The sequence below is a fragment of the Schistocerca nitens genome, chromosome 9 (assembly GCF_023898315.1).
Source record: "Schistocerca nitens isolate TAMUIC-IGC-003100 chromosome 9, iqSchNite1.1, whole genome shotgun sequence".
NCBI lineage: Eukaryota > Metazoa > Arthropoda > Insecta > Orthoptera > Acrididae > Schistocerca > Schistocerca nitens.
The window spans coordinates 197846207-197857627 of record NC_064622.1 but is presented as its reverse complement, the minus strand read 5'-3'; the positions used below and the strand labels follow the sequence as shown (position 1 = coordinate 197857627).

General features: G+C 42.4%; 1 non-coding gene across 1 annotated transcript; it reads left to right on the top strand.

The window, feature by feature from the left end:
• Positions 1-9221: 9221 nt before the first annotated feature.
• On the top strand, positions 9222-9296 carry Trnat-ugu (transfer RNA threonine (anticodon UGU)). Its single transcript has one exon. It is a non-coding gene; the product is annotated as a tRNA-Thr (tRNA).
• Positions 9297-11421: the final 2125 nt, after the last annotated feature.

The window sequence follows — 11421 nt, the reverse complement described above, 5'->3', positions numbered from 1 at the left end:
CGCTAGTTCTGTATTGCCCGGTGCAATTTCTTAATTGTCTCGCAGTAACCATGTGCATTGATTGTTTGGCCTGGTGGTAAGAAATTAGTTGGCAAAATGCCTTTTCTGTCCCAAAAACTAGTGCACATGACTTTCCGAAGTGTCAAGATTTGCTTCGGCTTAACCTTCGTTGGGGATGAAGTATGCCTCCATTCCACTGAGTGCCATTTTGTTTCAGGGGTGTCATACGATTCCAAAGTTTCATCGCCTTCTTCATTTTAGCCTGTCAAAAACTGAGGTGCACTGCCCATCCGTTGTTTTCTGTGTTGTTCAGTAAGAACTTTTGGTACCCAACGTGAACAAAGTTTTCGAAATTTCAGTTTTTCAGTAACAATTTCATGAATTAATGATCGTGAGATTTACGGAACTTCCATAGCAAGGGCACTAAGTGTTATGCTTAATATTCTCTTCAATTGTGTGAGCCAGTTCATTAGTAACCATAGACGGGCGTCCACTTAGTTCTTCGTCTTGCACTTGATCACATCCTTCATTGAACAGTCTGAGCCATCTTCTAACCATTGAATTACTCAAAGCATTTACCTATGAATTTCCTTTGGTTTAACTTTCTCTGCATTTAGAAAACGAATCACAGTTCTGGTTTCACACGCAGTGGCACTTTCAATTACGGCTGACATTATAAAGAAGCACTACAAAGCACACTTCGGCAGCAGTGATCCGGAAATAGGGTACATGTCTTCTCCTTGAATCAGAATAACTGCGGCGCTTGCTCGGAACTGCGATCGTAGCGCTGCCGCGGATAGAAATAGAAACGGAACTTATTCTGTTAACGACCCTTGTATATGAGGGGTTCAGCATCAAGGTACTCTAACCCTCGCCAGACAGGTCGCAATTTACAATGTGCGACCAGAGTGTTCGGCAAATATAAATCCCTAAAGCAGAAGGTTTAAGCCATGCAATGCTCATTATATGCTTTTCGCCTTACAAGATCTGACTGGTAATACCAAATACAGTAAAAAAAACATAACAGGGCGATGATCTGACAAAACAAGGAATAAGAAAAGCAGTCTGTTTGCATCTAGGCACTGTGCCTAAGAAATACTGGCAACTGTTGCCTAACCAAGTGCGAGGTGCCCAAAGCCAACGCCGTTACAGTCCCCACATTAAATGAAACCGGGGCAAAGGACTGCCACATTAAGTAAACTAATAAACCAACAGAATAAGTAGTTTACAACAGGCGCAACGCTTCAAAATTCTGAAGGTGGCAGGGGTAAAATACAGGGAACGAAAGGCTATTTACAATTTGTACAGAAACCTGAAGGCAGTTATAAGAGTGGAGAGACATGAAAGGGAAAAATTGGGTGGGAAGCGAGGGAGACAGGGTTGCATCCTATCCCCGATGTTATTTAATCTGTATGCTGAGCAAGCAGTAAAATAAGGAAAAGAAAATTATGGATTAGGAATTTAAATCCATGGAGAAGAAATAGGAACTTTGAGGTTTGCCGATTGCATTGTCATTGTGTAAGAGACAACAAAGGACCTGGAAGAGCAGTTGAACAGAATGGACAATGTCTTGAAAGGAAGATATAAGATAAGATAAACAAAAAGAAATCTATGATAATGGAATGTAGTCGAACGAAATTAGGTGATGCTGAGGGAATTAGATTAGGAAATGAGACATTTAAGTGGAGTTAGAACGGGAAATTTTTTTAACAATTTTGGATTTGTATCTCATTATAAAATTTGCAATTTTCCGAATAAAGTGATTTATATATCACTTATAAACACATACTGGAAGTAGTTTATTATTTTTTTAATATAATCTACACCAGTTGAAATGTTAAAATTCTTGCATGCATTACTTTAAGATCTAATAAAATACGTGATTTTTTATATAGAAGGCTGTGGGTTGCTGTGTTATAAAGGTTGACAGTGTTGGTCATGTCCAGAAGAGTATGGGCACCAGGTCGAGAAAGCTGAAACAAAGTTTGAGAGACACGAAACTTTCTGATGGTACGAGGTGCATTCACGTTCTAAGGCCTCCGATTCCTTTTCTAATTAACTACTCACCCGAAATCGATGAAACTGGCGTTACTTCTCGACGTAATCGCTCTGTAGACGTACACATTTTTCAAAACGCTGACGCCATGATTCCATGGCAGCGGCGAAGGCTTCTTTAGGAGTCTGTTTTGACCACTGGAAAATCGTTGAGGCAATAGCAGCACGGCTGGTGGATGTGCGGCCACGGAGAGTGTCTTTCATTGTTGGAAAAAGCCAAAAGTCACTAGCAGCCAGGTCAGGTGAGTAGGGAGCATGACAAATCACTTCAAAGTTGTTATCGTGAAGAAACTGTTACGTAACGTTAGTTCGATGTGCGGGTGCGTTGTCTTGGTGAAACAGCACACGCGCAGCCCTTCCAGGACGTTTTTGTTGCAGTGCAGGAAGGAATTTGTTCTTCAAAACATTTTCGTAGGATGCACATGTTACGGTAGTGCCCTTTGCAACGCAATGGGTAAGGATTACGCCCTCGCTGTCCCAGAACATGGACACCATCATTTTTTCAGCACTGGCGGTTACCCGAATTTTTTTTGGTGGCGGTGAATCTGTGTGCTTCCATTGAGCTGACTGGCGCTTTGTTTCTGGATTGAAAAATGGCATCCACGTCTCATCCATTGCCACAACTGACGAAAAGAAAGTCCCATTCATGCTGTCGTTGCACGTCAACATTGCTTGTCAACATGCCACACGGGCAGCCATGTGGTCGTCCGTCAGCATTTGTGGCACCCACCTGGATGACACTTTTCGCATTTTCAGGTCGTCATGCAGGATTGTGTGCACAGAACCAACAGAAATGCCAACTCTGGAGGCGATCCCCCAAAACAATTCTCTCCACTTTCTCGATCATGTCGTCAGACCGACTTGTGCCAGCCCGAGGTTGTTTCGGTTTGTTGTCACACGATGTTCTGTCTTCATTAAACTGTCGCACCCACGAACGCACTTTCGACACATCCATAACTCCATCACCACACGTCTCCTTCAACTGTCGATGAATTTTAATTGGTTTCACACCACGCAAATTCAGAAAACGAATGATTGCACGCTGTTCAAGTAAGGAAAATGTCGCCATTTTAAGTATCTAAAACAGTTCTCATTCTCGCAGCTGGCGGTAAAATTCCATATGCCATACGGTGCTGCCATCTCAGGGACGTATTGTCAATGAACGCGGCCTCATTTTAAAACAATGCGCATGTTGCTATCGCTTTCCAGTCCGGAGAAAAAAAATCGGAGGCCTTAGAACTTGAATGCACCTCGTAAAATCATAAGAGGCAGGCTGATGGACTAAATGATTGATGAACTACAGCCGTATTGTGGGATGGCTATTAGAAATAATACTGAGGATTTGTTGAAAATGAATCAGGCAGTATGAGCTACCTTCTTCCACAGACTGTCAACTGATAAAGAATCAGTACACCACTTTTGCCCTCCTAGACCTGATTCATGTTGCAATTGTCGCAATGCTCAGTACTCAAACAATTCATACAGCCATAAACATTCCATCCCAGCAGCAGTCATGGATATCATAAAATCTATTTACAGAGACCTGGTAAATCCTGAATTACTGAAGTGTCTGCAAGGTCAGACTCAAAATCCCAATGAGTCGTTCAATTATCGTATACGGACTCGCTTGCTTACCAAAAAAATTTTCTTTGCAATGAAGACAACAAAGAGGGGGGTCAGTGATGCTGTTATTTCTTTTAAAGATGGCGACATTGGTAAGGTGAAACTGCTACAGCACATGGGAATTAATCATAGAGTAAGCTGCATCAGAGAACTTGAACGGATGGACAAGGTTCGCATTGATATAACAGAGTATGTAGCACAGTTGGACACAAAGAGTCCAGAAAGAAGAAAAAAAGAAGAAAACTTGGGAAAATATGACGAGGATGATATACAGTATGGTGCAGGGTGCTTCTGAGTGACTAAAAATAAAAAAAAAGTAAGCATATATTAAGTGAGTTACAGTCTTTTCAAACTTTAGAAGCCATTCTTGAAACTTTTCATTTTATGCTGCATTTTTCCTACATCTCAGATTTCACATCGAGTAGAGTACTCAAATTTTCAGTTAGTAATAACATAGACATCCTAAGTCTACTGAACTAAAACAAGGACATAATGTTATTTATAATTAAAAATATGTAGGTAATGTAGAAAAGGTACACAAAATTTTAACCATGTAATTAAAATGTTATATTTCCCAAAGCAGTGGCAGAAATGCAATTATTGTAGTTCAGTAGACTCAGAACATAAAGTTTAATGTCCTGTAAAATTTTTATGTCAACGGTGTGGTCCTACAGAAGAATGTTGAAGATTACATGGGTAGATCACGTAATTAATGAGGAGATACTGAATAGAATTGGGGAGAAGAAGAATTTGTGGTACAATCTGATTAAAGGAAGAGATCGATTTTTAGGAGATGTTCTTAGGTATCAATGGGTCACCAATTTACTATTGGAGGGAAGTGTGGAAGGTAAAAATCGTAGAGGGAGACCAAGAGATGAGTACACCAAGCAGCTTCAGTAGAATGTAGGTTGCAGTAGTTACTCGGAGATCAAGAAGCTTGCACAGGATAGAGTAGCATGGAGAGCTGCATCAAACCAGTCTCTTTACTGAAGATCGCAACACAGCTTCACAAACTAAACAAAAAAGAAATCCTGACCACGTTACACTCTTAAAACAAGGGGGACAAACTGGCATAGAATAACTAGCCACTTAGACCCCATGGAATGAGAAAAACAGCAGTTACATAAAACAGTTACTAGATTATAGTTACGTAAGTTATCGAGGGGCAGCCTCCCCTGGTCGCTTAGGCGTTTAGAATGAGGAAAACAGCAGTTACATGAAACAGTTAATGCTCTTCCATTTAAAATCATAGCGGATGGAGACCTCGTCGGCGGAGATGGTGGAGGCCAGCGTTGTGTGCAGAAGCACAGCTGCAAAGCCACTTCGGTCTGAGAGTCCTATAAGGCCGCATACCACACTGCCCGTACCGTCGGAGCAGACTAAAGGTCAATCTGATTTCGGGCCACCACTGTGCGCTAAACAATACCACAGTTACACCACGCAGCAAGATGTCTAAAGCTGTGTAAACGTGTTGTACTACACACGCTCTGTCGGTGTCACAAAACAATATATTAGAATAGAAAAATAATTCCGGAAGTAATGACGAGCTTCGACAAAGGAACCTACGAACAGCCAGAAATTTGCAACTCAGCCCTGCTCGTCTCCGATTTACTGGTACCTGGAGCGAGACAGGCAGGGCAGTGAGACTTTTGTATGTCCGGAATAATCATGCTCTCTTGCAGAAGCTCGATCTACGCCTTCACACAACCTGTGGCTTTCTCGGAGCCAAAGTTCACTCCAGGTGGACGAGCATCAACTGGGGGCTAAGTTCTGCTACCACGAATCAGCCACCATGTGCAACTAGATTACCATTAGGCAAATACCAAATCAGGGCGACACGAGTGAGCTCTACATTAACAAAGGCTGAAACCCCAAAGAACCGTTGTACACCCACAAACTTCCCAATGCTCAATGTCAGTATGCCTCACCACAATTTCGAACCATGTGACCCCTTGACGCCGAGAGAGGAGGACGTCCACGCCCAAGCACTACTGGTCCCTGCTCAATCCTCCACGGGGCACCACCTCGCTTCCCAGGTCACCAAATCACTACCAAGCCACCTATATGAACGGCGCACTCTATATAGCGGCTCCGAACTCATGCGATAGAGATGGCAGTTTGTAGAAGGAAAGGGAGCTCAGTATATTGTAAGAAATTTCTTACTTGTATATTTCTGCTCTTTCTGCCAATACTAGCGTGATTTTTACATCGTCCTTGCTCACCGTTCGTCATATATTATTTTTCTGCCAAGATAGCAGAACTCCTTAACTCCGTATACGTCGTGCTCATCAGATCCGATTTTAAGTTTCTTGCTATCATTTCTGCTACTTCCCGTTACTTGCATCTTTCTTGGTTTACTGTCAATCCTTACTCTGTACTCATTTGACTGTTCATACCATTTAGCAAATCCTGTCATCATTCTTCACTTTCACTGAAGACAGGAACGTCGTCAGTGAATCTTATTATTCATATTCTTTCGTCCTGAATTTCTATTCCACTGTTGAAGCTTTCTTTTATTTCTGTCATTACTTCTTAGACCTATACTATTTAACAGCAGGCGTGAAAGACTACATCCCTGTCTTATTAATCCGGGCGCTTCGTTCTTGGTCGTCCACTCTTGTTTTTTCGCTCTTGACTCTGATGCATAATATTTATTACCCACCTCCTCTAAAGCTTACCCCAAATTTTCTCAGAATTTCGAAAATTTAGCACCATTTTACATTGTCGAACGCTTTACGCAGGTCGATAAATCCTACGAAAGTGGTTTGAGTTTTCTTTAGTTTTGCTTCCATTATCAACTAGAACGTCACAACTGCTTCTGCGGTAACTTTAATTTTGCTGGAGCAAAACTGGTAGTCATCTAACACCTGCTGAATTTAGTTTTCGATTCTACGGTATATTATTCTTGACGGTAACTTGGATGCATAAACTGTTAATCTCATTGTGCGATAATTCTCGCACATGTGAGCTCTTGCAGTCTTCCGAACTGTATGAATGATGTTTTCCAGGAAATCCGATTCTACAGCGACAGACTCACATTCTACGTACCACGGTGAATAGTAATTTCGTGGCCACGACTTTAAGAATTGTGAAGGAATACTCTCTATTCCCTCTGCCTTATTCTCTTAATTCTTCTGATTTTAATACTGAATCTGGTATCTCTTCTTTGTGGACTCCTGTTTCGTCTTCTATCACGTCATCAGACAAGTCTTACCGCTCATAGAGGCCTTTTCGTCTGCCATTACGTACTGAATTGTCCGTTAAATATCTTCACGTACTGCTCTTCATCTTCGGTTTGCGACGTCGGAATGTATACCTGGTTGGTTTACTCTCGATTCCGATTGGAATAACCCTATCGTTAAACCGTTCATCCACATCCACATCCACATATCCTCTCTCCTCCCCATTTAACAGTCTAATTCCCATTGCATTCTTAATATTAATTTCACGGAAAGTTGTCCTGAATTTTATACATGCTGAGTCAGTCCTTCCAAGAATCATTTTTCCGATTTCCTCACATTTTTCATGCAGCCGTTTTACTGTTGCTTCCTTGCACTTCCCATTCATTTCATTTCTAAGTGACTTGTATTTCTGTTTTCATGAATCTTCCTGAACATTTTTGTACCAGATCGTTTCGTCGACCCAGTGAAGTATTTCTTCTGTTACCAATATTTTCTCCTCAGTTTTTCATTCCAACCTTTACGATTGCCTTTTTAGTGATGTCGATTCCTCTTCAACTGAACTGCCATGTGATTTATTTCTAATTCCAGCATCTATAGCCACAGAGATCTTCAAGCGCAGCTTTTCATTTCTTAATACTATCGTATCCCACTTTTAGCGCATAGGTTCTTCCTGACTAGCCTCTCTACACTCAGTGTACTCTTCTTCACCACTAAATCGTGAAATGAGTGTGTGTCGGTTCCTGGGTACGCTTTACAATCCAGGATCTGATTTCGTAATCGTTGCCTGATCAAGATTTAATCTTACTGAAAGCTTCCCGTATTACCCTGCCTTCTCTAAGTATTCAACCTCCTCTTGCAATTCTTGAACAGAGTATGCTTTACCACTAGCTTAAATTTTTGCAGAACTCATTTAGTCCTTCTTCTAGTGCCAAGCCAAATTCCCCAGTAACCCTTTGGTCTTCACGTACAACAGCATTCCAGACCCCCATGACTATTAGATTTTCGACTGCCATTACGTACTGAATTGTCCGTTAAATATCTTCACGTACTGCACTTCATCTTCGGTTTGCGACGTCGGAATGTATACCTGGTTGGTTTACTCTCGATTCCGATTGGAATAACCCTATCGTTAAACTGTTCATCCTTCTACCTACCTCCCGATGCATACCGTGTCCTACTCCCGTTATACTATTTTCGACTGTTGTTGATATTAACTCATCTGATCATATACCCTTGTCTTCTTTCCATTTCACATCAGTGACCCTCACTGTATGTATATTGTACCTCTGCATTTCCCTTACCAGTGTTTCTAGGTTCCCTAACAGATTCAGAACTGTGACATTCTACTCCCCAAAACATGGAACGTTATCCTTTCGTTGCTTATTCAATCTTTTTCTCATGGTCACCTTTGCATCCACATCTTCATCTGCACCGATACTCTCTAATCCACCACACGACACGCTGCGGACTTTACCTGTACCACTATTAGTCATTTCCTTTCTTTTTCCACTCGCAAATAGAACAAGGGAGAAAAGGCTGTCTATATGCGTCAATATGAAGCCTAACTGAGGTGTCTTACCTTTGTGGTCCTTATGTGAAATACTTGTTAGCGGCAGTAGAATCGTTCTGCAGTCAGCTTCAAATTCCGGTTCTCTACATTTTCTCAATACTTCCTCGAAAAGAACGTCGCCTTACCTCCAGTGATTCCCATTTGTGTTCCTGAAGCGAGTCCTTAACACTTGGCTGTTGTTTGAACATATCGGTAATAAATCTAGCAGCTGGGCTCCGAATAGCTTCGATGAGTATGATGGGCATACATATATTAAGCGCACTACGAATGTATTGGTGTGGACTTGTTGGTAATGTGGATCTCACGGGGAGCGTACAAGGGATAAGTCCCTGCAGACGCACCATCCTATGTGCCCGCGGTGGCTCAGATGGATAGAGCGTCTGCCATGTAAGCAGGAGGTCCCGGGTTCGAGTCCCGGTCGGAGCACACTTTTTCAACATGTCCCCAATGAAGTACATGAACGCCTGTTTGCAGCTAGGGTGTCCATTTAATTATCATTTCATTTCTAGCAAAGCTGCATGGTCATCCACGGTAACTGTTCTTTCAGGAACAGATACTACCGTCATATATAGTTAAAATATGGCTTCCCGGCCATTGACCTTCTTGTGCGAACGCACACGCTATGCCCGAACTCGTACAGGACTTGGTAGATTAATCTGCCACGAGTAATGAGTATGATGGGCAAACATCTATTAGGCGCACTACGAATCTAGTGGTGTGGACTTGTTGGGAATGTGGATCTCACGGGGAGCGTACAAGGGATAAGTCCCTGCAGACGCACTATCCTCTGTGCCCGCGGTGGCTCAGATGGATAGAGCGTCTGCCATGTAAGCAGGAGGTCCCGGGTTCGAGTCCCGGTCGGGGCACACATTTTCAACATGTCCCCAATGAAGGATATTTTTCTGTAATTTTGTGGACCCGTTCTTTTGTGCTTCTTATATAGAGGAGTCACCCGCGCTTTTTTACAATCACTTGTGAATTTGCACTGGACAAGAGGCTCGCGATAAACTCAACCTACGTAAGGAGCCAACGCTGTAGAGTATTCTTTGAAAAACCAAACTGGGATTCCATCCGTACTGGTGACTTATTTGTTTTCAGTTCTTTCAGCTGTTTCTCTACGGAAGGGTGTATATTGCTACGGCAGTCTGTTCGACAGTCAAACGACAGTATGTTTGTATGATTCTCCTGCGTGAACGATATCTTAAAGGCGAAATTTAGAACTTCTGCTTTCGTATTGCTGCCTTCACTTGCCACACCAGACCTGTCAACCTGTGACTCAGTGGAAGCCTTAGAGCCCCTTAGCGATGTTACATAGGACCGTAATTTTCTAGGATTCTCTGCTGGATCGTTTGCTGAGATATGACGACGGTAGTTGTACGGTTCGCGCATAGATCTTTTCACAGACTTACGAATCTCTACTAACCTTTGCTCCCCTTGGCAATTCACTCCAGAAGATCCGAATGGAGGATTAGTCCAGAATCTTATGCGAATGGAGAATTATCATGCACTTTTTGAGTTACAAATCGCATGTCCTGTTGGTACACATTATGTGTCTTTAATGCTGGGGCTTTCGTTTATTCTGCGTCCTCACGCCGTTGATAATTGCTGATTCCTCCAGCTTTAGTGCAATTTTCGCAACCGAATGGAGAGAGGCCTCTGAACCTCTGACTGCTCCTCCGCCCATTTTGATAAGGCTTTTGGCAGAATGAGGGTGCCTTATTATGCTGGAAGTCTTCGGCTGCCATTTATGATGCGTTTTATTCAAAGATTAAGGGGTGGCGGAGTTTGAAACCGTGACCGAGGATGTTTTGGTTGTAATTTGAATAAGCAACCTCTAGGCCAACGGTACAGTTAGGGGCGCTAGTTCTTCGGACACCAGGGGAACTCATATCCCTAGGAATGTGAATGGACGAAACTTAAATCTGAAAGTAAGAGCCCAGAATGTTTTCGGCATATTGCGAATTTCCTGAACAAAATGATCGATGAACACTACAGTTATTCGGCCCACTCTTCCGTTCAACGGACGTTCATTCAAGGGACCCAACAAGGTTTTCATATGGGCAAAGAAATTTGCTTTTAATGCGTAAATTAACTGATTAATTTCGTCTGGTTCCCAATTAACTGATTTATAGACATATGACTACTATCACTGAACACCCAATTACTAAGTCAGTAAGTATCCTTGACTTGAAACATGATTTTATTTATTAAAGTCTCTTTCTTTGTAAGGTGAGTGAAATGGACAACTGCTGAGACTACTTCACGTGCTGTAAACGTCCCATGAGCCTCTGTGTTACAAACCATAGATCTTTCGAGATGGTCACACATAAGTAATGGTCACTGGTGCGGATGGCATTCTAAGAGCAGCTAAGATACCTAAAAGGCCTCCTGAGAAGAGGAGAGCGTAGAATGTTCCCCAAATACCCACTCAAGATATCAGAAAATATAAGGTAACTGGAATAGTACACCAGTGCTTAAAAGTGACGTCCAGAAAGGAACTGTAAGTATTTACAAAATGACACTCAGGGTGATCCGTATACGAGAATAATGGTCTATAATCTGCCACAGTGATTCAACCAGAGTCTGCTCATCGCCTTGTTTCACAAGCTAGCGCACTATGCCTTGTGCTATACAAGATGTAATGGGTATAAGTGCAGACAGTGGTGACTGAGGGTGGTGTGCTAAACAACATTGCGTTAGTATGTACGTAATTCGCAGACTAGTAATTATAGCTCTGGTAAGACTTATGTTTTTAGTTTTGAAAGTACTTCCAAATACATGTGGCAGAGCAAGCCATTAGACCTGTGTAATAACAGCTCTGGTCAATATTATGTTTTTGACTTTGAAAGTACTTCCAAGTACATGTGGGAGAGCAAGCCATTGAGCCCTCTGTCCCCACCGTGCCGCAGACCAGGTGTTGAAATGTAGGCACACGGACGCTACAGGTTAAGTCTCTACTCACAGGCGTCGCTCACTTCGTGGACCAGGAAT